We start from the raw sequence: 23,808 nt of genomic DNA, 5'->3' as shown, positions 1-23,808 counted from the left end.
ATATTGACTTATGTTCAAGCGATGCACGTCCATGATCGCTAGATAGTGATACGTGAATGAATTGTGCAATCTCTCTCACACGCATACATATCTCATTTCCCTGTGGGCATCGGAATCACACACGCGCACTTCATGTATTTCTCTCCCTCCGTCAGGGTTAAATTCATCTTTCTACCCTGTCCTACAAGTCTCTCACACATAAACACACACACTCTCTATGTCTAACACGCCTACCCCTGTAATTCCGCCCACCCACAGCCACTAATGTCTCAAAGTATAATAATGTCTCTCGCACATATGCTATCTATCTATCCCTTAATATAGCTAGATATGTGTCACACAAACTCCTTCTCCCTACTAGCAAGATGCCCATGCGTTGCACGGAACATCAAGATGCATTTGTATGAGAAGTTTATCTTGTGGGAGAAAATGATGAACGAGGGAATGCCTTATTTGCAAATGCGGAGAGGGGTGTGGGTATCTTTTTGCAAAATTGCCATAGTTTCGTTCCTGTCCGTTGGATATAAACCGGATGGCCTATGTTACAGGATGGCGGGAACACCATCATCACCAACTCTGTTTTTTTATAAGAGTAGAGATATGTGAGTGTCACTGCCCCCCCACACACACCCACACTTCCCAACACCAAAGGAGTAGGGTGACACCTCGATCTTGATACTAATCTATCGACTGGCTTCTCTCTCAAACATACGCACACACACACACACTACCCGACACCGAAGGAGTAGGGTGGCACATCGATCTTGATAATAATCCATCTACTCCTCTTTAAAACACACACACACACGCGCGCGCGTGCTAGTTGTGCCTCTGTGCCTACCGCTCACACTCTCGATACGTCTTTCTCTCCCCCCAACAATGATAGCAGAAGGGTGACAACTCGATCTGATCATAATCTGTCAATTGGTTTCTCTCTCAAACATTGTGTCTCGGTGCCTCGCTCGGTAGCCCCCTCGATATGTAGACTTCTCGCGCGCGCACAGCTGTAGTGACGATGAAGCTGAACCCAGTGTGCCTTGTTTTTACCGGCCTCATGTGATAGTTTTCACCCTGTTTTCTATTAATTAACAAGGCAACCTTTTCTTTGTTACTAATAGTGAATCTGAAATCATTTGGGGCAGACATAAAATATATCACTTCAACCCAATTATCGCAGCAACTATTTTAAAAGAAATTAGCTAGCTGCCCGTGCGTTGCATGGAACATCAAGATGCATTTGTATCAGTAGTTTATCTTGTGAGAGAAAAGGTTGAACGAGGGAAGGCCTTATTTGCGAACGTGGAGAGACGTGTGGGTATATTTTTGCAAAATTGCCATACTTTCTTTCCTATCCGTTAGATATAAATCCGACGGCCTATATTGCAGGATGGCACGCACACCATCATCACCAACTCTGTTTTCTGCTCCCTCCTTCCGAAAATACTTGTGATCAAAATGGATAAAAAGAGATGTATCTAAAAGTAAAATACGTCTAGATACATTTCCTTTTATCCATTTTGTTGACAAGTATTTACGGACGGAGGGAGTATTTGTCTTTTTAGAGATTTCAACAAGTGACTATGATCGGACCTTACCAACATACTCAAAAAAGTAGTCCATAATTTTGATGTTACCCTCTTTTCTTGGCGGTGCAGTACCATCTGGATACCTAATAAATAAATAAAGTACTACATGATACTAATATATGATACATGGCGCAGGAGTACTAAGTATTATTAATACAGTTTTGCTAGAACTCATCTAGATGAGATATAATTTGGTCTCATTCATCTTTTATAGCCATTGGATGTGATGTTATATAAGATGCGTGTGTGCTGACGTGGATTGTATTTGTTCTTGTGCAACGAACTGACCACTGCATGTCATGTTTGATAACCTCAAGTCATTAAAAGCATACAAGCCCCACATCTCTTCTTGGTTGATGCTACCTCTTAAGCTTGCGTTGGATTTCCCCAAAGAGGAAGGGATGATGCAGCAGAGTAGCGTAAGTATTTCCCTCAGTTTTTGAGAACCAAGGTATCAATCCAGTAGGAGGCCACTCTCAAATCTCTCGTACCTGCACAAAACGATAGCTACTCGCAACCAACGCGATTAGGGGTTGTCAGTCCCTTCACGGTCACTTACGAGAGTGAGATCTGATAGATATAATATTTTTGGTATTTTTGGTATAAAGATGCAAAGTAAAAAGTAAAAGGCAAAGTAAAAAGCAAAGCAAGATTAAAGTGATGGAGATTGATATGATGAGAATAGACCCGAGGGCCATAGGTTTCACTAGTGGTTCTCTCAAGAGCATAAGTATTCTACGGTGGGTGAACAAATTACTATTGAGCAATCGACAGAATTGAGCATAGTTATGAGAATATCTAGGCATGATCATGTATATAGGCATCACGTCCGTGACAAGTAGACCGCAACAATTCTGCATCTACTACTATTACTCCACTCATCGACCGCTATCCAGCATGCATCTAGAGTATTAAGTTAAAAACAGAGTAACGCTTTAAGCAAGATGACATGATGTAGAGAGATAAATTCATGCAATATGAAATAAACCCCATCTTGTTATCCTCGATGGCAACGATGCAATACGTGCCTTGCTGCGCCTTCTGTCACCGTGAAAGGACACCGCAAGATCGAACCCAAAGCTAAGCACTTCTCCCATGGCAAGAACTACCAATCTAGTTGGCCAAACCAAATGGATAATTCAAAGAGACTTGCAAAGATAACCAATCATGCATCAAAGAGTTCAGAGAAGATTCAAATATTATTCATAGATAGACTTGATCATAAACCCACAATTCATCGGTCTCAACAAACACACCGAAAAAAGAAGATTACATCAAATAGATCTCCACGAGAGAGAGGGAGAACTTTGTATTGAGGTCCAAAAAGAGAGAAGAAGCCATCTAGCTACTAACTATGGACCCGAAGGTCTGAGGTAAACTACTCACACTTCATCGGAGGGGCTATGATGATGTACAAGCCCTCCGTGATGACGGCCCTCTTCCAGCGGAGCTCCAGAACAGGCCCCAAGATGGGATCTCGTGGATACAGAAAGTTGCGGCGGTGGAATTAGGTTTTTGGCTCCTATTCTGATCGTTTGGGGGTACGTAGGTATATATAGGAGGAAGGAGTACGTTGGTGGAGCACCGAGGGGCCCATGAGGCAGGGGGCGCGCCCTATGGCGGGGGGCGCCCCCCACCCTCGTGACTGCCTCTTTGACTCCTTGGAGTAGGGTCCAAGTCTCCTGGATCACGTTCGGCGAGAAAATCACGTTCCCGAAGGTTTTATTCCGTTTGGACTCCGTTTGATATTCCGTTTCTTCGAAACACTGAAATAGGCAAAAAAACAGCAATTCTCGGCTGGGCCTCCGGTTAATAGGTTAGTCCCAAAAATAATATAAAAGTGGAAAATAAAGCCCAATATAGTCCAAAACAATAGATAATATAGCATGGAGCAATCAAAAATTATAGATACGTTGGAGACGTATCAGGCATCCCCAAGCTTAATTCCTGCTCGTCCTCGAGTAGGTAAATGATAAAAAGAGAATTTTTGATGCGGAGTTGTAACGCCCCGAGACCGATGTGCCAGGTGTCTTCCAGTTATTCGCCGTGTTGCCTTGTCATTGCTTGCGTGTCATGCATTTCCATATCATGTCATCATGTGCATTTTCATTTGCATACATGTTCGTCTCATGCATCCGAGCATTTTCCCCGTTGTCCGTTTGGCAATCCGGCGCTCCTATGTCACCCGGTGTCCCCTTCTACCTCTTTTCGTGTGCGGGTGTTAAACGTTTTCGGATTGGACCGAGACTTGCCATGCGGCCTTGGGTTACTACCAGTAGACCGCCTGTCAAGTTTCGTGCCATTTGGACTTCGTTTGATACTCCAACGGTTAACCGAGGAACCGAAAAGGCCTCGTGTGTGTTGCAGCCCAACACCCCTCCAAAGTGGCCCAAAACCCACCTAAACCCCCTCCATCATCTCTGTCGTTCGATCACGATCATGTGGCCAAAAACCGCACCTCATTTGGACTCTCCTAGCTCCCTCTACCTATATATATGTGCACCTCGTCAAAATTCGCGGACGAAACCCTAAAAACCCCTTCCCTCGCGCCGCCGGACGCGTCCTCACCGCGCCGGACATGTCCACCGCGCCCTCCACCTCACTCCGACCAATCGGGTCATGCCACATCAGCAGCGCCGCCGCCCTGGGCCATTCCCATCGCACCAGTGGCACCCCGCCGCCCACTTCGCCGCCGCCGCCCGGGGCCCAGATCCGGCCTGCCCCGGGCCGGAATCGGGCCGCGCCAGGCCCGCGCTCCGCCGCCCGACCTCACCAGCGCCTCCACCCCGCTGCCCCTCGAACCCCGCTGCTTTGCCACCATCGACAAAGCACCGCGCCGGAGCACCGCCATCCCGGTGAGCTCGCGCCTCCCCGTCGCCCTGTCTCTTGCTTTTTTTTCTCTCTCTCTCGATCTCTCCTCATCTCTCTCTCTGCACTTCGACAGGAAGCGCGCCGCCGCCCCGATCCGTCCCTGTCGCCGTTTGGAGCTCCTCCGAGGACGGATCCGGCACCCTCTCCTCTGGATCCGTCCGTTCCCGCCGATCCCTGCCGTGCCCGCCTCGCCGGAGAGCCTCCCCGGCCGCCGTTGACCGCGCCACGGCCTCCTGCCTCGTGCAGTCGGACGAAGGAGATGACGAAGCGAGCGTCGCCCTGGGCCCGACCTCGTCCAGGCCCGCGCCTGTCGGCCCACCTTCCTCTCCCTCCTTCCTGGGCCGAGCACAGTGGTGAGCCTCTCATTTTCATTTAAGCTCATCTTGATGCCCGAAATGTCTTTGGAAGAGGGCTATGTGATGAATTTGTCAGATCTGTTTCAGCAAATGGCATTTTGTCATTTTTGCCATGATTAATGTGTGCATGATATGACCCTGAGCTCTACATGTGTTTTGTTATATGCCATGCCATCTTTACAGGGGTGCATGCCATGTATTTTTGTGATATTTGTGGTGACTAGCACAAGCTTGCACAGCAGCGTAATCGTGGATGCTGATTTCAGGGACTTAGAATTTCACTAAGTCATTGTCCTGTTTTTGCTTTTATGCCATATGTTCATGTTGTTTCCTAGTGATCCGTGCCTCTTTTGAGGATGATCAGTAAGGATGTTTTGTTAACATTGTGGTGCTCTATCCATCCATGTCTTTTTTTGCATTTATGGAGCAGCCTATCTTGAGTCAATCGAGCTCTACTTTTGCTATAAAATGTTCCTGGCAGATTGTTAACTTGTTTAGCAATTTTTCCAAGCTTGTTGTTATTGATCTGTGCATGCTATGATGTTGTTCTTGCCATGTATAACTTCTATGGCATGTCTTCTTGATGGATGTATGATTAGTTTGTCATGCCATGCTCTGTAGTGAGTGCATCAAGCTTGTAAAATGCCTACTCGTTAATCTGTTTTGCATGCTCCAGTTTTTCACTAAGTCTGAATCTGTTTATGTTTTTGCCATGTTCACATGCTTGCAATTGTATTTTCTGATCCCTTTTGGCTCAAGGTCACTAAGGGACTTTTGGTAAGTGCTTTGAGTAGCTTCATGTCGTGCCTTGCTTTGCCATGATATTTTCCTGTAGCATGTAGTTTTCATGATCTAAGGTTTGCTTCCTCATGATAAATTCCAGACTTGTGTTAATTTCACTTAGTCTAAAACCTGTTATCTTTTGCACTTTTGCCATGCTTGTTTGAACCTGTTAATGAGTGAATTAGCCATGGCTCAGTGTTCATCTTTTGTCAAGAATCATGAGTGGATCCCTTCCATGTATTTTGTTGCCATTTTTGAGTGCTGTAGCATATTTATCTTGATGCATTTACTTGGTCACTTGCTGTTTATCGCAGACCGGAGCCATATTTGTTTTGCTCGCCATTTCCAAACCGTGCATCCGATTCCGGTGATCTTTATATTGATTTCAACCGAAATCACCTCACCTTTCCAGTGGAACTCTTGGTTTTCCAAGTTGAGGCCAAGTTCAATCATTCCTTTCCAAATCATGCATATGCATCACATGCCGCATCCCGCATATCATACCATGTTCATGTGTTGTTTGTTTACTATCTTGTGTGCTTCTTTCAGGTGTTGCTTCTTCGGGTTGGTTCTGATAATGTCGCATTTGTGAGGACCCATTATACTACATCCGTTTGTCTTCTTCATGGACTCGTTCTTCTTCCTTGCGGGATCTCAGGCAAGATGACCATACCCTCGAAATTACTTCTACCTTTGCTTGCTAGTTGCTCGCTCTTTTGCTATGCCTATGCTGCGATACCTACCACTTGCTTATCATGCCTCCTATATTGTTGAATCAAGCCTCTAACCCACCTTGTCCTAGCAAACCGTTGTTTGGCTATGTTACCGCTTTGCTCAGCCCCTTTTATAGCGTTGTTAGTTGCAGGTGAAGATTGGAGTTTGTTCCATGTTTGGAACATGGATATTTTGTTGGGATATCACAATATCTTTTATTTAATTAATGCATCTATATACTTGGTAAAGGGTGGAAGGCTCGGCCTTATGACTGGTGTTTTGTTCCACTCTTGCTGCCCTAGTTTCCGTCATATCGGTGTTATGTTCCCGGATTTTGCGTTCCTTACGCGGTTGGGTTATAATGGGAACCCCTTGATAGTTCGCCTTGAATAAAACTCCTCCAGCAAGGCCCAACCTTGGTTTTACCATTCGCCACCTAGCATTTTCTTTCCCTTGGGTCGGCCAGCCCAAGGGTCATCTTTATTTTAACCCCCCGGACCAGTGCTTCTCTAAGTGTTGGTCCAACCCAGAGCACCATGCGGGGCCGTCCCTTGGCAACTTGGCTCCCGTACGCTTAGCTTATCTGGTGTGCCCTGAGAACGAGATATGTGCAGCTCCTATCGGTATTTGTCGACACAGCGGGTGGTCTTGCTGGACTTGTTTTACCATTGTCGAGGATGTCTTGTAACCGGGATTCCGACTCTGATCGGGTTTTACCGCTAGAAGGAATATCCTTCATTGACTGTGAGAGCTTGTGATGGGCTAAGTTGGGACTCCCCTGCAGGGATTTGAACTTTCGAAAGCCGTGCCCGCGGTTATGGGCAGATGGGAATTTGTTAATGTCCGGTTGTAGAAAACCTAAAGATTATCTTAATTAAAATGCATCAACCGCGTGTGTAACCGTGATGGTCTCTTTCCGGCGGTGTCCGGGAAGTGAACACGGTGTTGGAGTAATGTTTGACGTAGGTTGTTCTAGGATCACTTCTTGATCATAGTTGTTCGACCATGCTTTTGCCTTCTCTTCTCGCTCTCATTTGCGTTGTTAGCCACCAAATATGCTAGTCGCTTGCTGCAGCTCCACATCATAACTTTACCCTTCCGATAAGCTCAAATAATCTTGATCGCGAGGGTGTGAGATTGCTGAGTCCCCGTGACTCACAGATACTTACAAAACCAGTTGCAGGTGCCGATGTTACCGAGCAGGTGACGCAACAAGCTCAGGAGGATCTTGATGAAGATCTTGTCCATTGTGTTGTTTCCGTTTCCAGTTGATTAGTAGTGGAGCCCAGTTGGGGTCGATCAGGGATCTGTGTAGCTTTTGGGGTAGTCCTCTTTTATTTTGGTTCCGTAGTCGGACCTTGATTGTATTTGGATGATGTAATGCCTTATTCATGTATTGTGTGAAGTGGCGAGTGTAAGCCAACTATGTATCTTTTTCCCTTATGTATTACATGGGTTGTGTGAAAATTACCTCACTTGCGACATTGCTTTCAATGCGGTTATGCCTCTAAGTCGTGCTTCGACACGTGGGAGATATAGCCGCATCAAGGGCGTTACAAGTTGGTATCAGAGCCTTCCCCGACCTTAGGAGCCCCCTGCTTGATTGAATCGCTGGTGTTATTGAGTCTAGAAATGTTTTGAGTCATTTAGGATTATATATATCGGAGACTTAGGAATTCTTTTTACTCCCAGTCCCTTCATCTCTCTAGTGAGGCACCCTAACGTAGAGTTTTGACTCTTCTCTTCTCAAATTTCACTAAAAAAATTTAGGATCACGCGGGTATCTTGGAATTGTTCCGATGGTTTTGTGACGAGAACATTGTTCTTGGTGCCTCCTGACATTTAGGGGTTGTGGCAGTGTCCCGGGGAGTTGAGCTCCGAGGTGTTGTCGTCACAATTTTATCGTTGCAGTTCTGGAATACCTGAGTTTAGTTTCGCCGACATCGAAAATCTCTTTTATGCAGTTGTTGGTGAGATAACCTCGACGCCACCCAGTACTGGGGCGGGAGTTCGGGAGTATTGCCATAACTCGTATAACGGATGCTTTTCGAAGGTTGAGGTAAACGATTTCCGAAGGTTTCTTGGTTATGTGTTGAAGGATGGATACAGCTAGATGTAGGATTTGTTAGAATTGGGTGAGATATTATGCTTCCCCTGTGTCCCCAACACCTGATTGCATAACCGGAAAGCTTCGGGAGTTTATAAGTGGGAATTCAAGTAGCTCTTAGGATATCTTTCCGACAGATGTATGATACGAAATTGGGGTTCGATGTCTAGTGGTCCGCCTATCCACGGTTGGTTTTACAGTGGTCTCATTGTGTCTTAAAGAGTCCTTGGCTATGTCGACTCGGGGACGCTTCGTATGTCATGTGCACTGCCTTGTACATGATGGTGCTGTACAATCGAGCCCGTGTAGGCCCCACCATGAAAACTTCAGACAAAATCTCTATCATATGTTTGTTCTGGCTTATTCCGCAAGCCAATCCTTTGTTTTGTTTTGAGTTGTGGTATTCAAGTTGCTTCAATGTCAAGTGTTGATTCCATACCTTTCCTAAATGGTGTTCTTATATTTCTATGTGAATACCAATCCTTCTTGATAATCGAGATTGTCATGCCAATCCTTTTCACCGGTGTGTTTCTCTTCAAGTGGATCCGATCATTTCAACATCCGCAAGATCTAGTATCAGTTCTTCTCAACGGTGTTTGTTTCATCTGTCGCCTAGTTGCCTTTGTTTTTCCCGCCCACCCACCCTTTTTCTTCAAGGACTAAGATTTCTTAATCAAGTATCCTTTTATTCATGTGAAGTCTCTCCATCTTTTTCCTTCTTGTTCTTACCCAGTGATTCTCATGAAGATTCTTACGGAGCTTCAAGTTCGTCACTCTTCACTCGTTTTCTTCTCCGGTGTATTCAAATCAAGCTTTGGTGTTGATCATATCCTTTTCCTTCGTTTCAATACCTTCTCATGCCGGTGCACCTCATATTCATTCACTTCTCGCTATTTAATTGTTCTGGAGTGCTCAAGATATCTCGAAGATTCCTGTTTTCCACTCTGCATTCGTTCAAGCTCTTTCGAGATTGTTATCTCATTCAAGCCATTTAAATCAACCGGCGCAATCTATATTTTAAATCATCAACGGTATTTCTTTTGAGTGGGCCCTAACCCACAGGTCTTTTCCCAGGATCTTACCTGACTCTTCTTATTTTCCCGGAGCTATCCTAAATTCTTTTGAAGTTTGACGTAAGAATGAATCATCATCACTCAAATGTATTTCTCCAAGATTGGTCAAATTCTTTCATCATTGGCTCAACCTTTTCTAATTTTCATTCCGGAGTGCCTCAACAATTTGGTGCTGTTTCTCATCGTTTTTCTTGGATTTTGAAGATCGAAGAAGAGTTTCTCTTTAATCTTGCTCCATTCTCTTCAAAGATTCATGATTCTAGCTTGTTGCCATCCTCTCATAATTCTCTTCGGTTGTGAGATTACTTTTCATCCTTCCGGAGCAATTCAAGAGTGTTCTCAGTTTATTATCCGGAGTCCATTAATTCAAATTTATTCATTCTCAGCTTTCAGCTCTTTTTCTCCAAATCTTACCGGTGCATTGTTCAAATATCCTCTAATCAGTTCATGATCTCTTCGTTCTCAGGTATCTAAATTCTCTCAAGCATCTTCATCATTTGCTAATTCTTCCCGGTGTTTCTTTATCTTCTCTTCGTTCATTTTTAATTCTTATGGTGGTTCGTTCAAGAGTTCTCGTCATTCGTTATTCGTTGTTTCTTTATTCATTGTTTTCAATCCTTCTGGTGGTTCGTTGAAGACCTTCTCAAGTTTGATTTATATCTATCTTAATCCTTTCTACGAGAATAAGTAGTATACCAAATCCATTGTGTGTCATCAATTAAATTGGTGAAGGTTAAGCATAATGTAATTCTTATTCTTGTTTCATCCATATGTTAATCTTTTCTTCCGGAGATTGTTCATGATGATTAAATTCTTGGTTTCAAGTGCTCGTCTTTCTTTCCTGGAGTTCCAAGATCTAATTATCACGGAGATCCATCTAAATAATTACAAGGTTTCACCTTGTGTTTCCAACTTCTCTTTATTTTTCGTAATTCTTTTGTTTACCGGAGTTCTTCATGAAGGTTCTACATGATGGTTCATCAAGGATTTATATTCCTTCTCGAAGTGTTCATCGAGATACTTTTCTAAGGACCTCAAGAATTCTTCATCTTGCATCCGGAGTGCAATTCTTTCTACCTTATCATTGGAGGTGGTATTATGTCATTCTTGATAATTTGAGTTCATGTTTCATGATTCACATGTTATTAAGAATGAGGTATTTTAAATCCACCAACCAAGTAGTTGGAGCTATCTTGTGTCATGTTTCACCTAAAGCCTTCCCTAAGGATTGTTGCTATCTACGGTGCTCATAAGTGACCCAAGTTCTTCTTTTATCCTCCCGGTGAAATAGCTTTCTTGTCTCCTTGTTGATATCTATCCAATTCTTTTCTCGTAAGTGGCTGGTTGTCACCTCATAATTTGAGATGTATTCCATAAGACCATATCAAGGTTATTCTTTTCATTGTTGGTGTTCCAACAACTCCGCTCGACCCATCTCCTAAGGTTGCCTTCTCAAGCTCTTTTGTGGCAAAAGTGGGCATTTTCTTCTCCATTCTTTTATTTCAATTATCTATATTCTATTCTTTCGTTCCGGAGGCATTGTGATGTTGCTCTTCTCAACCCATCATCTCGTTTGTCAAAGATCATGTTCTTTTCATGATTATCCGTTTAACTGGAGTGTCGTGTCCTCTGCTCAAGTTCTTTTCTTCGTATCAAGTCTTGCATAACTTTTCAATCAGAGTGCTGCCCGAAGTTGTTATCCCTTGTTCCTCTTTTCTAACGGAGTGTTTTCAGCTTCGTTCATCTCCGTTGTATTCTTTTCTCGAAATGGCTTAACCTTTTCAAGGTTCATTGGTTTCACTCATTTGTCAAAGGAGAAACTTAGTTTTACCTCTCCTCTTTCTCTTTCGTTTTCCCTCCGGTGCCATTCTCGGGACGAGATCCTCTCGTAGTGGTGGAGTGTTGTAACGCCCCGAGACCGATGTGCCAGGTGTCTTCCAGTTATTCGCCGTGTTGCCTTGTCATTGCTTGCGTGTCATGCATTTCCATATCATGTCATCATGTGCATTTTCATTTGCATACATGTTCGTCTCATGCATCCGAGCATTTTCCCCGTTGTCCGTTTTGCAATCCGGCGCTCCTATGTCACCCGGTGTCCCCTTCTACCTCTTTTCGTGTGCGGGTGTTAAACGTTTTCGGATTGGACCGAGACTTGCCAAGCGGCCTTGGGTTACTACCGGTAGACCGCCTGTCAAGTTTTGTGCCATTTGGCCTTCGTTTGATTCTCCAACGGTTAACCGAGGAACCGAAAAGGCCTCGTGTGTGTTGCAGCCCAACACCCCTCCAAAGTGGACCAAAACCCACCTAAACCCCCTCCATCATCTCGGTCGTTCGATCACGATCACGTGGCCAAAAACCGCACCTCATTTGGACTCTCCTAGCTCCCTCTACCTATATATATATGTGCACCCCGTCAAAATTCCCGGATGAAACCCTAAAAACCCCTTCCCTCGCGCCGCCGGACACATCCTCACCGCGCCGGACATGTCCACCGCGCCCTCCACCTCACTCCGACCAATCGGGTCGTGCCACATCAGCAGTGCCGCCGCCCTGGGCCATTCCCGTCGTGCCAAGTGGCACCCCAGGGCCCAGATCCGGCCCGCCCCGGGGCCGAATCGGGCCGCGCCGGGCCCGCGCTCCGCCGCCCGACCTCACCAGCGCCTCCACCCCGCTACCCCTCGAACCCCGCTGCTTTGCCACCGTCGACGAGCACCGCCGTCCCGGTGAGCTCGCGCCTCCCTGTCGCCCTGTCTCTTGCTTCTCTCTCTCTCTCTCTCTCTCGATCTCGATCTCTCCTCATCTCTCTCTCTGCACTTCAACAGGAAGCGCGCCGCCGCCCTGATCCGCTCCCGTCGCCGTTTGGAGCTCCTCTGAGGATGAATCCAGCACCCTCTCCTCTGGATCCGTCCATTCCCGCCGATCCCTGCCATGCCCACCTCGCCGGAGACCCTCCCCGGCCGCCGTTGACCGCGCCACGGCCTCCTGCCTTGTGCAGTCGGACGAAGGAGACGACGAAGCGAGCGTCGCCCCTGGGCCCGACCTCGTCCAGGCCCGCGCCTGTCGGCCCACCTTCCTCTCCCTCCTTCCTGGGCCGAGCCTAGTGGTGAGCCTCTCCTATTTCCCGCCCTGTGCACGTCTTAGTTATCTAGTGCTCATGATCTTTTTCTGAAATCTGCTAAGTCCCCAGATCTCAGTAACTTTATGCAATTTTCATCGCATCATAACTCATCATCCGTTGCCCCGATTCGTGCGTGTAGCATATCAAAATGTTCGTCTCGACGAGTACATCATTTCATCCCATTGCATCATTTTCATTTGAGCTCATCTTGATGCCCGAAATGTCGTTGGAAGAGAGCTATGTGATGAATTTGTCAGATCTGCTTCAGCAAATGGCATTTTGTCATTTTTGCCATGATTAATGTGTGCAGGATATGACCCTGAGCTCTACATGTGTTTTTTTATATGTCATGCCATCTTTACAGGGGCGTATGCCATGTATTTTTGTGATCTTTGTGGTGACTAGCACAAGCTTGCATAGTAGCGTAATCGTTGATGCTGATTTCAGGGACTTAGAATTTCACTAAGTCCTTGTCCTGTTTTTGCTTTTATGCCATATGTTGATGTTGTTTCCTAGTGATCCGTGTCTCTTTTGAGGATGATCAGTAAGGATGTTTTGTTAACATTGTGGTGCTCTATCCATCCATGTCTTTTTTTGCATTTATGGAGCATCCTAGCTTGAGTCAATCGAGCTCTACTTTTTCTATAAAATGTTCCTGGCAGATTGTTAACTTGTTTAGCAATTTTGCCAAGCTTGTTGTTATTGATCCATGCATGTTATGGATCCCTTCCATGTATTTTGTTGCCATGTTTGAGTGCTGTAGCATATTTATCTTGATGCATTTAGTTAGTCACTTGTTGTTTATCGCACACCGGTGTCATATTTGTTTTGCTCGCCATTTCCAAACCGTGCATCCGATTCCGGTGATCTTTATATTGATTTCAACCGAAATCACCTCATATTTCTAGTGGCACTATTGGTTTTCCAAGTTGAGGCCAGTTTCAATCATTCCTTTCCAAATCATGCATATGCATCACATACTGCATCCCGCATATCATACCATGTTCATGTGTTATTTGTTTACTATGTTGTGTGCTTCTTTCCGGTGTTGCTTCTTTGGGTTGGTTCCGATAACGTCGCGTTTGTGAGGACCCGTTCGACTATGTCTGTTTGTCCTCTTCATGGACTCGTTCTTCTTCCTTGCGGGATCTTAGGCAAGATGACCATACCCTCGAAATCACTTCTATCTTTGCTTGCTAGTTGCTCGCTCTTTTGCTATGCCTATGCTGCGATACCTACCACTTGCTTATCATGCCTCCTATATTGTTGAACCAAGCCTCTAACCCACCTTGTCCTAGCAAACTGTTGTTTGGCTATGTTACCGCTTTGCTCAGCCCCTCTTATAGCGTTGTTAGTTGCAGGTGAAGATTGGAGTTTGTTCCATGTTTGGAACATGGATATTTTGTTGGGATATCACAATATCTTTTATTTAATTAATGCATCTATATACTTGGTAAAGGGTGGAAGGTTTGGCCTTATGCCTGGTGTTTTGTTCCACTCTTGCCACCCTAGTTTTTGTCATATCGGTGTTATGTTCCCGGATTTTGCGTTCCTTACGCGGTTGGGTTATAATGGGAACCCCTTGACAGTCCGCCTTGAATAAAACTCCTCCAGCAAGGCCCAACCTTGGTTTTACCATTTGCCACCTAGCCTTTTCTTTCCCTTGGGTCGACCAGCCCAAGGGTCATCTTTATTTTAACCCCCCGGGCCAGTGCTTCTCTAAGTGTTGGTCCAACCCAGAGCACCGTGCGGGGGCCGTCCCTTGGCAACTTGGGTTACGTTGGCTTCCGTACGCTTAGCTTATTCGGTGTGCCCTGAGAGCGAGATATGTGCAGCTCCTATCAGGATTTCTCGGCACAGCAGGTGGTCTTGCTGGACTTGTTTTACCATTGTCGAGGATGTCTTGTAACCGGGATTCCGAGTCTGATCGGGTTTTACCGCTAGAAGGAATATCCTACATTGACCGTGAGAGCTTGTGATGAGCTAAGTTGGGACTCCCCTACAGGGATTTGAACTTTCGAAAGTCATGCCCGCGGTTATGGGCAGATGGGAATTTGTTAATGTCCGGTTGTAGAAAACCTAAAGATTATCTTAATTAAAATGCATCAACCGCGTGTGTAACCATGATGGTCTCTTTCCGGCGGTGTCCGGGAAGTGAACACGGTGTTGGAGTAATGTTTGACGTAGGTTGTTCTAGGATCGCTTCTTGATCATAGTTGTTCGACTGTGCTTTTGCCTTCTCTTCTCGCTCTCATTTGGGTTGTTAGCCACCAAATATGCTAGTCGCTTGCTGCAGCTCCACATCATACCTTTACCCTTCCGATAAGCTTAAATAGTCTTGATCGCGAGGGTGTGAGATTGCTGAGTCCCCGTGACTCACAGATACTTCCAAAACCAGTTGCTGGTGCCGATGTTACCGAGCAGGTGACGCAATCAAGCTCAGGAGGAGCTCGATGAAGATCTTGTCCATTGTGTTGTTTCTGTTTCCAGTTGATCATTAGTGGAGCCTAGTTGGGGTCGATCGGGGATCTGTGTAGCTTTTGGGGTAGTCTTCTTTTATTTTGGTTCCGTAGTCGGATCTTGATTGTATTTTGATGATGTAATGCCTTATTCATGTATTGTGTGAAGTGGCGAGTGTAAGCCAACTATGTATCTTTTTCCCTTATGTATTACATGGGTTGTGTGAAGATTACCTCACTTTTGACATTGCTTTCAATGCGGTTATGCCTCTAAGTCGTGCTTCGACACGTGGGAGATATAGCCGCATCAAGGGCGTTATAGGAGTGCTACTTGGCATAATTTCAATGCAAATCTTTTTAATTGTGGTATGAATATTCAGATTAGGAAGATTCAAGACAAAAGTTCATATTGACACAGAGAATAATAATACTTCAAGCAAACCAACAAAGCAATTATGTTTTCTTAAAGTAACATGGCCAAAGAAATTTCATCCCTACAAAATCATATAGTTTAGTCATGCTCCATTTTCGTCACACAAGAATGCTCTCATCATGCACAACCCCGATGAGAAGCCAAGCAATTGTTTCATACCTTAATAATTTCAAACTCATAAACTTTCATGCAATACATGAGCGTGAGCCATGGATATAACACTATGGGTGGAGTAGAATAATGATGGGGGTTATGTGGAGAAGACAAAAAGGAGAAAGTCTCACATCAACGAGGCTAATCAACAGGCTAGGGAGATGCCCATCGATTGATGTTAATGCAAGGAGTATGGATTGCCATGCAAGGGATGCACTAGAGCTATAAATGTATGAAAGCTCAATAAAAGAAACTAAGTGGGTGTGCATCCAACTTGCTTGCTCACGAAGACCTAGGGTACTTGAGGAGGCCCATTGTTGGAATATACAAGCCAAGTTCTATAATGAAAATTCCCACTAGTATATGGAAGTGATAACTCAAGAGACTCTCTATATGAAGAACATGGTGCTACTTTGAAGCACAAGTGTGGAAAAAAGGAATAGTAGCATTGCCCCTTTTTATTTTTTTTCTCTTTTTTTGGGCCTTTTTTTTCTTTAGCCTTTCTCTCTTTTTTTGGGAGAATGCTCTATTGAATGATGATCATCACACTTCTATTTATTTACAACTCGATAATACAACAAAGTATGACTCTATATGGATGCCTCCGGCGGTGTACCGGGATATGCAATGGATCAAGAGTGACAAGTATGAAAAAATTATGAATGGTGGCTTTGCCACAAATACTATGTCAACTACATGATCATGCTAAGCAATATCACAATGATGAATGTGTCACGATAAACTGGATGGTGGAAAGTTGCATGACAATATATCTTGGAATGGCTATGGAAATGCCATAATAGGTAGGTATGGTGGCTGTTTTGAGGAAGATATAAGGAGGTTTATGTGTGAAAGAGCATATCATATCACGGGGTTTGGATGCACCGGCAAAGTTTGCACCAACTCTCGATGTGATAAAGGGCAATGCACGGTACCGTAGAGGCTAGCAATGATGGAAGGGTGAGAGTGCGTATAATCCATGGACTCAACATTAGTCATAAAGAACTCATATACTTATTGCAAAAATCTACAAGCCATCAAAAACCAAAGTATTACGCGCATGCTCCTAGGGGGATAGATTGGTAGGTAAAGACCATCGCTCGTCCCCGACCGCCACTCATAAGGAGAACAATCAAATAACACCTCATGTTTCAAATTTGTTGCATAACGTTTACCATACGTGCATGCTACGGGACTTGCAAACTTTAACTCAAGCACTTCTCAAATTCACAATTACTCTACTAGCATGACTTTTATATTACTACCTCCATATCTCAAAACAATTATCAAGCATCCAACTTTTCTTAGTATTCAACACACTCAAAAGAAAGTTTCACAAATCTTGAATACCAAGCATGTTATTATTAAGAAAATTACCATGCTATTAAGAATCTCAAAATAATTTAAGTGAAGCATGAGAGATCAATAGTTTATTTAAAACAAATCCACCACCATGCTCTAAAAAATCTAAGTGAAGCACATAGAGAAAAATTATAACGCTCAAAAGATATAAGTGAAGCACATAGAGCAAAACTACTTAGCTCAAAAGATATAAGTGAAGCACATAGAGTATTCTATCAAATTCTAATTCATATATGGCTCTCTCAAAAGGTGTGTGAAGCAAGGATGATTGTGGTACACTAACAACCAAATACACAAATAATACAAGGCGCTCCAAGCAAAACACATATCATGTTGGTGAATAAAAATATAGCTCCAAGTAAATTACCGATGGAAGTGGACGAAAGAGGGGATGCCTTCCGAGGCATCCCCAAGCTTTGAATTTTTGGTGTCCTTGGATTATCTTGGGGGTGCCATGGGCATCCCCAAGCTTAGTCTCTTGCCACTCCTTGTTCCATAATCCATCACAAGAATTCACCCAAAACTTGAAAACTTCACAACACAAAACTTAAAGTAGAAAACTCGTGAACTCCGTTAGCGAAACAAAACAAAAGACCACTTAAAGGTACTGTAATTAACTCATTCTTTATTTATATTGGTGTTAAACCTACTGTATTACAACTTCTCTATGGATTATAAACTATTTTACTAACCATAGATTCATCAAAATAAGCAAACAACACACGAAAAACAGAATCTGTCAAAAACAGAACAGTCTGTAGTAATCTGTACCTAGCGCAAGATCTGGAACCCCAATAATTCTAAAATAAATTTCTGGACGTGAGGAATTTATCTATTAATCATCTACAAAAAGAATTAACTAAATATCTCTCTCAAAATAAAAATGACAGAAGTTCTCGTGAGCACTAAAGTTTCTGTTTTTTACAGCAAGTTCAACAAGACTTTCTCCAAGTCTTCCCAACGATTCTACTTGGGACAAACACTAATTAAACACAAAAAATACAACCAAAACAGAGGCTAAATAATTTATTTATTACTAAACAGGAGCAAAAAGCAAGGAATAAAAATAAAATTGGGTTGCCTCCCAACAAGCGCTACCGTTTAACGCCCCTAGCTAGGCATAAAAGCGAGGATAGATCTAAGTATTGCCATCTTTGGTAGGCAATCCATAAGTGGCTCTCATGATAGTTTCATATGGAAATTTTATTTTCTTTCTTGGAAAGTGTTCCATGCCCTTTTTAATGGAAATTGAAATCTAATATTCCCTTCCTTCATATCAATAATCGCACCAACCGTTCTAAGGAAAGGTCTACCAAGAATAATAGGGCAAGAAGGATTGCAATCTATATCAAGAACAATGAAATCTAGGGGCACATAATTACTATTTGCAACAATAAGAACATCGTTAATTCTTCCCATAGGTTTCTTAATAGTAGAATCTGTCGTGGAATTGTCACGGCAGATGTCCTCTTGCAAGGACTTAATCGTGGAGCCATCGCAGCTAGGAAGCTTGAAGGGGTTAATCGGGACAAAGGACACGCGAGGTTTATACTAGTTCAGCCCCTTACGGTGCAGGAAGGCCTACGTCTAGTTGGGTTGGAATAGCTTGAGGTTTTGATGACTAGGGAGCGAGATACGATATGCCCGGTTCTCGATTTGTTGTTTCTTACCCTAAGCCGCCAGCGGGTCGTCCCCTTATATACACGGGTCGACGCCCTACGGCTTACAGAGTCCCGGCCGGCTCATAAACAGTGTCCGCTCGGTGACTAGTTGCTTCTACCTTACAATACAAGTCACGCCCTCATGGCGGTTTATCACCATGGGCCATAAATCGCTTGTGGGCCTTTAGACCCTTTACTGAACCGCCATCTTCACGTCTTGGTCTTGGGCTTCAGATGGGCTTCTCTTTGCATAACCCGGCCCCTCCTGGGCGGCTTACATAAATAGTTATATCCCCAACATTAGGCCCCAGATTGATTTGAACCGGTTCATGTCAATCTTTAAAAACCTTATGAACTGGCCTTCAGTCTTCTGTTTTGTGCGGAAACTTTAACCCGCCGTGACGTCATCATCTGGATCCGGGTTAAATCTCCGTGACGTCATCTTCAATAAAACTCATATTTTATTCCGTCATATCCTCCAACGGATCTTTGCCTTTACTGACCATCCCGAAAATCGAGGCGTCGGGGCTGTTGTAAAATGATATTCCGTCTCCTCGTTTCTCGCGCCGTCTTTGTCGGCCCCTCCTTATAAATAGATGTGACCTAAGTCTTTTTCATTTCCTTCAGTCGTCTTCCTCCTCGCACCTCCTTCTTTGCTGCTCAAGCTCCGCCGCCGCCACCGCCGTCGACCCCCTCGTCTTCACCGACTCAGGCCGCTGCATCACCCTGATCTTGACCAGAAAACGATGGCGACCCTCCGCAGTTCTTCCGCATCTGTGAGTTCCTCTTTTCCCCCTTCTCAAATCTGCATTGAAACCGTCTTGAGTTCGTCGTCGTTCATCGCCGCCCGACGCAAACCTCCATTAGCTCTCACCTTCAATGCCTTGTTTAGATTATAAAAACAACTTAGAACTGCTGCGGAAAATGTTTGTGCTTATCCTGTATGAGAACAGATCTCATTTCCCTTGTTTTGGAAGCCTTCCGCGAGTATATGAACTTTTCTATACTGTTTTAGATCTAGAAATATTTTCCTTTCCAGAGCATCGTTTGATCCAAAATAATGATTGCAACTTGTGAAACCTGTTTGTTCCACACTTAGCCAAAAAAGTGCGTCTGTTGAGTCTGTTTCAGCCATAGTAGTCCGCGTAGCCGGTTTACGATAATACCGGCTGTCAGCACCGCTTGCCTCTGGCGACTTAAGAAAACCTTAATCATCTTTAATACCTGCAGCTGTTAAACATTATCACATAGTTACCTGCATGTCATTAGGCCCCTTCTTAAGCCGCCATCTTAAATAACCCAACAATGTTTTATTCTCCGGGTTATAATAAACCGGAAAAATTTCCTTTATCTTGTTGTAGGCTTCCATTTACCCAATGGCACCCAAAGTTGTTAAACCTCCTGTTACCTGCAACTGGGTCCCATCCATTGTTACAAAGAACAAACTGTCCGAGTTTGTAAAGTCTGGCCATCTGCCCAAGAAGGATGTCATGTCTTATTGTGCTCCTGAACCGTCTGAAGAGAAACCTCAACCCAAGGAAGGGGAGGTGATCATTTTTACGGATCACATGAGCCGGGGATTTGCTCCTCCCGGTTCAAAATTCTTTAGAGATGTTCTGCATTTCTTTGACTTAAGACCTCAAGACATCGGGCCCAATTCCGTGTCAAATATCTGCAACTTCCAAGTTTTCTGTGAGGTCTACCTTGGAGAAGAACCCAGCCTACTTTTGTTCAGGGAGTTGTTCTATTTGAACCGGCAGAATGAGCGCGCCAACGGACCCAGTCTAGAACTTGGTGGCATCTCGATTCAGCGACGGAGAGACTGCCTTTTCCCTTATGCTGAACTACCAAGTCATCCAAAGGATTGGAGCCAAACGTGGTTCTACTGCCAGGACACTTCTCCGGCTGGTGAAAACCCACTGCCCGGCTTCTGCGCCTTGCGCCTTGAATCCAACCACCCGCTGCCGGACAAGTTGACTGCTATTGATCGTCTGTCACTCACCCCCACTATTAGGAAGATCAAAGCTCTTTTGGGGAATGGTTTAGATGGCATCGACCTGGTCTGAGTCTGGGTTGCTTGGCGAGTGATTCTGTTAAGCCGCCGCCCCGGCTTAATGTGTACTTACTCACGCGAAAAGGATGACCCACTGCGTCATAGTCCTGACGACTTACCAGATGATGCTGTGGAAGCTACAACCCAGTCTTTGCTGAAAGAGGGCACGGTGACTAGTAATGCCTTTGGCTTACTTCCTTTCTGCAAGAAGAACCCGGCCCCTCCAGTGAGTTATTATCCTCCACAATTATCTTTATTATGTTATACCTTACCTTTACTCATAACCCTTTATCCTTATTCATAGGCAAATAGCGACTTCTGGAAGGTCAAGTATGACCATGAGGCTGCCAAACAAGCTAGAGCAGCGAAAAGAGCCGAAAGAAGAACCGCTAAGACTGGAACTTCAAGAAAAAGGAAACCCAGCGCCACAGATATGATGAAACTGGATGATACTGAGGATGATGAAGAAGAGGTAACTCCTAATTCCTCTGACTCTTTTATCATCATGTTATTGACATTAATTCCTTCCAGGAGGATACAGGCAACAACCAAGCTGTTGAAGAGGTAACTATAATCTCCTCCGACTCAAAGCCTTTACCGAGGTTGAAAATCCGAAGAGTGACCCGGAAAGTAAGATTTTCACATCCTTTAGCTTACCAAGACCCTCAATTTCTTTTGAAGCGACAGATTTATGAGAGCCGGAGGCAGACCCGGACCAGCAAAGACGCGGAACTCTCCTCTGGCTTACCTGATGTGACCAGGAAATGCCAGGCTGAGGTTATCTCCGATTTACGCCTTCTTTTTCCTTTGGCGGGTTTCATTCGTCAGCCTCTCAATTCTTCTGACTCCAACTATTAGGATAGTTCACCTTCCTCCGATGAGTCTATGCAGTCCAACATGCCAGCCTTCAAAACTGCTCCCGGGTAATATGAACTTGTTGTACCTTATGCCTTATTTTACTCATATTGTTTTGTATTTAACCTGTCTACCTTTTCCACAGTGTGCAAGTAAAGCCCAGCAAAAGGGCAAAAAAGAATAAGCCGCCCCAAGAGCCGGTTGTGACTGAACCAGAGCTGGGCACAGCTGCTCCTGGCGCCTCTACTCACGAGCCGCCGCCTCAACCATCTCATGATGTTCCTATATCTTCCTCTGACCCGCCTACTAAGCAAACCCTCAACGATTCTGGTAACCTGGAGGCTCCTAGCCCCGCCAAGGCAAATGATCCGGAAGTTGAGATTCTCAAGACTCAGTTTGTTGAGCCGGCACAGCCAACTGTACTTGCCAAGTGTTCTAAAGAGGAATTGGTAGAACACCGAAAGGCCAAGCTAGACGTCACTGACTATACTCATTTGAGTATTGGAGAGATCGTCTCCGGCTATATCAATCAAGTACATAGCAGCCGCGACCTGGAAATTGACATGGTGAAGCAGATACAGCAAAAATCTGAGGTATGACTTATGCTAGCTTTCTTTAACCATACTTACTGTACCAGCCCCCAAGTCTATTGCTTATAAGTAAATATGCTATAAAATTTAGAAAATTGCCTAGCACTGCTTATCCGGCTTAGGAAAAAGACATTTAACCCAGTTGTAGCACTTGCGATACACATTAGCCCCCAAGTGCCAAACATCTTTTCTTGCAAAGTGCTTGGGACTTAATTTCCATGAGCCGGAGTAGTAATTGAAAGTTCTTCAGTATACATTAGCCCCCAAGTGTCAAGTACCTTTGCTTGCAAAGTGCTTGGGACTTAATATTATTTACCGTAATCTTGACTACTATCCGGTGCAATGCAGGCCATCATAAGTCAATTTGAATCGGAGATTGTTGACCTGAAGAACCGCGTGGCAGCCCAGGAGATTGAAACTCAAAAGGCTAACTCCAAATTTGAATTCAGCGTCTCTGAACAAGAGAAGCTGAAGAAAAATTTTGAATCGGAGAAGAAAATTTGGGCTGATGAAAAGGCCGCACTGGTGACCCGGGCCAAGACAACAGAGGCATCGCTTGCGAAAGCAACAGCCGAACTGTCCGACTTAAAGCGCCAGATATCTCGAATGGTCTCATCAATTGTTTCCTTTGACTCACCTTATGCTTAATAACGCAGGCCCTAGGAGCACAAATCTCAAGCAGAACATGGTGATCAAGCTGAAGGCGGTTTATACTCTGGTGGAACAGCTCTACACCGGGTCACAACGTGCTCTGGCCGTTGTGGCTTTATCAAATGATGTTCCCTATCTCCTGCAAGATGTGCTGAAGCGGCTTGCTGTGCTACCTCAGCGAATCCAAGAATTAAGACGAGCATCTGCAAGAGCTGGAGCTATAGCCGCATTGAGCCAGGCCAAGGCGTGGATTCCAGAACTAGACCCCGCTGATATTGCTCTTGGGTATCCAAGTTTAAAGGAAGATGGCACCATGTTTAATGATAAGGATTTCACCGCCTGTGTGAAGGATATACGTCCGGTGGCTACTCTTATTGGGAACGACACTGACCTCACCAAGTGTTAGCCGGGTTATGACAAGGAGAATCGGAGAATCCCCACGCCGCATTATGACGATGTCAGCTTGATCCCTCCAACCCGTAAGCACACCTTTGCTCCTGAAGTCGACCCAACCGGTTTAATAGATGATGAAGCTGAGTTTGAGGCCTTGAGTGGAATTGACTTTGCCTCATCATCCTTCCAGGAAAAAGCAGCCGGCGGAGAGACGGAGAAGGATAACCCGGAGGCTTCAAATCAACCCCAAGAGTAGATTGTCAGGCGCCACCTGCTTATGTCGTTGTAGAAAAACAATGCCGCATCATTCAGACTCGGGGAGTCTTGTAACAGAGTAAAAAATACCTTGAGTTTTGCTATGCCTTTGCGCATGCTTATGGCCCTTAATACTTGCATAAGCCGCCGTCACTATGCACTTTGTAGTTTATATGAATCTGTTATGTCCTTTGCAGAAATACCTTGCATTGCCCTATGATGCTTACGGCTGCTTTTCCGGCTTATATAAACCAACCCCCGAGGGTAAGTTTAACTCCTGAAAATTGGCACATACAAGTTCACCTGGTACTTAACAACCTGATGTAACCAATATT

At 44.6% G+C, this 23,808-nt stretch overlaps 1 pseudogene; it reads left to right on the top strand.

Annotated features, from left to right (window-relative positions):
- Positions 1 to 20,052: 20,052 nt before the first annotated feature.
- LOC147971204 (uncharacterized) lies at positions 20,053 to 23,474 on the top strand (annotated as a pseudogene).
- The last annotated feature ends 334 nt before the right edge of the window (positions 23,475 to 23,808 follow it).

The sequence above is a fragment of the Triticum urartu genome, chromosome 5A (genome assembly GCF_056163025.1).
Source record: "Triticum urartu cultivar PI428250 chromosome 5A, HENAU_Tu73, whole genome shotgun sequence".
NCBI lineage: Eukaryota > Viridiplantae > Streptophyta > Magnoliopsida > Poales > Poaceae > Triticum > Triticum urartu.
Note: the sequence above shows the minus strand (reverse complement) of the source record. Positions and strands in the feature narration are given on the sequence as shown.